We start from the raw sequence: 5,000 nt of genomic DNA on the forward strand, positions 1-5,000 counted from the left end.
GCAATTAACCTATGGAGAAGTTTGATGTGATGTTTTTAGCCTGTGTGTGGATGTGCTAACATGAATGTGTTTATGTAGAAAGGGCTCAATGTGATGGTATGCAACTGAGTTAAAAATAACCCAGGGCAAAAAATAGAGTTTCAGGTTGTTTTTCAGCTGCAATGCATACAAAAAAGGTAAACAAACTACTTTGCGACACGTGACTTTTTAGAGAAAAACCTATTTACCATTCCTATATACACACACACACACACACACAAACTAAATGCAGTACTGTACCACATGGCAGATCACTTCTCCCCAATTTACGCCTGTCGAATACCTGCTTTCCAAAGAGTAATCATATTTTTGTCTGCAACAAGAGGGATGAAACCAATAGGAATAAACTGCAACTACAAGAGAGTTTGGCTTCAGAAATGTGTGTTCTTATGACCAGACTTTACCCCTTTGCTTTTAAAAAGGTACGTTCCAATGTTCATACCAGCATACTACTTACTAGTGTGCATTCCCAATACATTGCTTTACTCCAAGTAGTATCAATACGTAGGCTATGTTCCAATATCCACACTGGCATACCCCTTAGAATTCATGGCCATTATATGACTTACCTTCCTACTTACCCAATCCTCTCCGTGACTGGAGCAACACAAGGCTTCTACAAGAGAGCACCACTGCTTGCGGTCTGCAGCCTTCTTGGCGAGGGTTGATCAGGTCAAGCCACACGCCATCTTCTTTTCAGTCGTCCTTCTCCATCTCATCTGTCCAATATATTGCTCAGTTCAAAGTGGTATAGTGGTATGAGCAATGGGACAGAGCTTTCGAGTTCATTCTTAGTTGTGCGCTCGTATGGATTATTGGAACTGCACCGGGTAAGAAATTGGAAGATATTTTGAATAGCGTTATAAGGTTTTTCAGGGACTCTGTGTGTAGGGTTGTATTCATTTGAGGTGGGAGGCATGTGATAAATAACAACTGAACTACGCTCCAGTCATGGAACCCTATTCCCTTTCTAGTGCACTACCTTTGACCAGGATGCTGGTTAAAAGTAGTGCACTATAGAAGGAAAAGGGTGCCATTTGGGACGCAGACAGGTTATCAAAGGGAATCATGTGTGAATGTAATTTTATAATGACAATAAAATGCAATTTTAAAAGTAGCAATGTGTGCTTGTGCCTTCTGAATTGTTAAAAAAAATTTTTTTTACCTACATTAGTTGAATGCGCTGACAGAAAGTCGGTCTGGAAAAGAGCGTCTGTCCTTATTTTAAATGACTAAAATGTAAATGTAGCTAGTAATTGTTTGTTAACGCATGTTGTTAACTATAGAATGCTCATGCATGTGTTCCAACAGTAGGAAGTGCCAGTCTATAGACTTTAATGCACAGCTACCAGTTGATGTAGCTGCTGTTTGAAATTCAGAGATAATCCAAAACCTCAGTGTAGGAAGCTGTTTGTGGCAGATAAGGGAGTGTTTGTGTTGACATATGTTAGCAAGTGGATGCATGTTTTAGTGGGAAATGCCAGTCTATAGGTGTAAATATGGAAAATGTATGGAAAATGTATGCACTCAGTAACTGTAAGTCGCTCTGGATAAGAGCGTCTGCTAAATGACTAAAATGTAGAAATGTAAAAACATACCTGTTGATTTATCTACTGTTTGAAATTCAGAGAGAATCCAAAGCCAAGCTGTTTGTGTGAGATAGGGAGGGAGCGAGAGAAAGAAAGAAAGGAAAAAAGAGAAAAGAGATGGAGCATCTAAGTGTATGAGTCACCGTTCCTTTGTGACAGTGTTGCAGTGATGCTCAGCCTTGCCATGCAGCGGAGAGCGAGTGAGAAACGAGGGAGAGGGAGATGGAGGGATGAGACAAAGGAGGAGGACAGGGCAGTCTCAGTAAATAAGGGCAGAGAATATGAGTATAGGGAATGCAGGAGGATTTATTCAGGCAACACGTGACCCACCGCAAACTATCCAATGTTTTCAGAGCTGTCACAAAGTATCGAGGATGGATTGGGCTTTCAGGGCGCCATGTTGGCACCAAACTGACTACCATGGGGATGCAGCAGTAGCTCTGGCCAACGTCAGACTAGGTGATGGAGATATGGCTCTATGCCAACATATCAACATTGGTCTTTCAAGCATACTTGAATGAACACACTTCCCCGGCATACTTCCTACAATAGTACTAAATATACTTAAACGCATTTGGGACTCCAGTCCCTTGCCTGTCCCCTCCAACCCTCACATGGTCCTACCTGGATCCCCTACAGCCAGATACCTCTCTCTAACCCTCTGTATTATGCATATTTAATACTGTGTTGTTTCAGCAAGCCCACATTACACTCACCAACAAGGGCGTGGAGAGAGAGGGGGGAGGGAGAGTGGGTGTGTGGTAGTTCCAAAGGTGTGGGTGGCTTAGCATAAGAGTAGGTAGGAAAGGGCTCTCAGATTTGCAGTGGATATACAGTACCGCACACACAGTCTGATTATTTGAGGCCATGCTGCGTTCCCACAGGCTGCTGTTCCTGCTGTGATGTTGGTGAACTCTACTCTACTCTTCCTCCACCTCTTCCTCCTCCTGACCTCCCCTCCTCCTCCTCCTGACCTCCCTCCTCCTTCTCCTCCTCCTCTCTCCTCACCTTCTCTTTCGCAGATTCCATCCCTCCCTCCCGCCATCCTTTCATCCTTCTCTTCTAAATTGCAGTGATTAGCCCAGACCTTTTCTGAGAAAGCTATCCTCCTTGGTGACTGTACGGGTTCCCTGAAATAAACCTAGAATGTTAGAATGCCGCTCCTTTCTGTTTTCCCTCTGAATGCGTCCCAAATGGCACCCTATTCATTACGTAGTGCACTACTTTTGACTATGGGCCCTGGTCAAAAGTAGTGTACTATAGAGGGAACTACATAGGGAATAGGGTGGCATTTGGGATGCACTCCATCAATACATCATCAGTACACAGGGATGGAAAATTACTAGGAGTGTATCACAAATAATGATACAGGTCGTGGGTGCACAGAGTTTGTGTGTGTGAGAGCGAGAGAGAGAGAGAGACTGAAGGAGAAAAAAACATGAGAGAGCGATAGGGGTCTGTTTTTGATTATGTGGGTGTGTATTCCATTTAATAATAATATGCCATTTAGCAGACGCTTTTATCCAAAGCGACTTACAGTCATGCGTCACAGTCACATTTTTGTGTATGGGTGGTCCCGGGGATGGAACCCACTACCTTGGCGTTACAAGCGCCGTGCTCTACCAGCTGAGCTACAGAGGACCACACATTTGTATGTATCTAATGTCCTAATATGGCCTGGCTGTGGCTGGCTTTATGTTTATACCAGATGAAGTATCTCTAGCTGGTTGGACTGGACTGGACCTACTCTGTTACATAAACGGTACAGTCAGGTCCATAGTTATTGGCACCCTTGATAAAGATGAGAAAAAAAGACTATAACATACATAATACAAATACTGAGGGAAAAATTGGTAAAACATATTATTTTATACCAGTCCAATAGCCTGCGGTTATGGAACCCCTACCTGTCCCAGACCTGCTGTTTTCAACTCTTAATGATCGGCTATGAAAAGCCAACTGAGATTTATTCCTGATTATTATTTGACCATGCTTGTCACTTATGAACATTTTTGAACATCTTGGCATGGTTCTGTTATAATCTTCACCCGGCACAGCCAGAAGAGGACTGGCCACCCCTCATAGCCTGGTTCCTCTCTAGGTTTCTTCCTAGGTTTTCGCCTTTCTAGGGAGTTTTTCCTAGCCACCGTGCTTTTACACCTGCATTACTAGCTGTTTGGGGTTTTAGGCTGGGTTTCTGTACAGCACTTCGAGATATTAGCTGATGTAAGAAGGGCTATATAAAATAAAATTGATTGATTGATTGAATTGCAAGAGGAAGAGATTTTGTTTAACAAGTAATACCAAAAAAGGATTTAAAAGATAGGGGTCAACATGATTGGCACCCCTGTTTTCAATACTCCAGCACCCTCCCCTTACAAGGATAACGGCACTGAGTCTTTTGCTAAAATGTTTTATGAGATTGCAGAACACATTGGGAGGGATCTTAGACCATTCCTCCATACAGAATCTTTCCAGATCCTTGATATCCTTTGTCTGGTCTTATGGACTGCCCTCTTCAATTCAAACCACAGGGTTTCAATGGGGTTCAAGTCCGGAGACTGAGATGGCCTTTGCAAAATGTTTGGTTTTGTGGTCAACTAACCATTTCTTTGTGGATTTTGATTAGTGTGGCCAAGTGTCAGCCTCCTGGCAGAGCCAACCAGGTTTTGGGCTAAAATATCGTGCTACTGGGTAAAGTTAATTATGCTGTTGACCTTAACTAGGGCCCCAGGACCAGTGGAAGCAAAATAGCCCCAGAACATCACAGATCCACCACCATATTTTACAGCAGGTATGAGATCATTTTTTCTGTATATGCTTCTGTTTTTCAACGCTAAACCCATGCATACGCGTGGCCAAAGAGCTCTATTTTCATCTGGCCACCACCACCTGGACTTTGATAAACGGCATTGGCACTGGGATTGGAACCGGTGCTATTGTCAGATGACATGAACATAGAGCTCTTTGACCACGCACACCAGTGGACTGCAGTATGTATGTGTCTCTGTGTGGTGTGTGTGTGTGTGTGTGTGTGTGTGTGTGTGTGTGTGCGCCTGACTGTGCGCATGGTGTGTGCACTTCTTTGTGTGTGTGTGTGTGTGTGCGTGCGTGCATGCGTGCCTGTGTGTGTGTGTGTGGCTGCCTGGGGGTTCTGCAGTGGTTCTGCATGTAGATGGAGGAGCGAAGGATGACTCACCCAGCAGAGGGGAGAAGGGAGGAATGGAGGACAGAGGGAGGGGGGAAGTCACATGACCAATGAATCACTGCTGCTATCCCTCCGTGGGCTGGCTGCAGTCATCAACTTCTCCTTTCCTCTCCTTCTTTCTCCTCATCTCCTTTCCAATCCTTTCTCATAATCTCCTTTCCTCT

The 5,000-nt window shown here is 44.0% G+C and overlaps 1 protein-coding gene across 3 annotated transcripts in view; it reads left to right on the forward strand.

Annotated features, from left to right (window-relative positions):
- Positions 1-1,156, forward strand: part of LOC121554160 (AP-1 complex subunit sigma-1A) — a 17,290-nt gene extending 16,134 nt beyond the window's left edge. For all 3 annotated transcript variants that reach the window (XM_041867624.2, XM_041867626.2, XM_041867623.2), the window contains one exon: positions 1-1,156. This exon is cut by the window's left edge. The gene's annotated coding sequence lies outside the window, so the exon portion shown is untranslated.
- Positions 1,157-5,000: the final 3,844 nt, after the last annotated feature.

The sequence above is a fragment of the Coregonus clupeaformis genome, chromosome 39 (assembly GCF_020615455.1).
Source record: "Coregonus clupeaformis isolate EN_2021a chromosome 39, ASM2061545v1, whole genome shotgun sequence".
NCBI classification, from domain to species: Eukaryota; Metazoa; Chordata; class Actinopteri; order Salmoniformes; family Salmonidae; genus Coregonus; species Coregonus clupeaformis.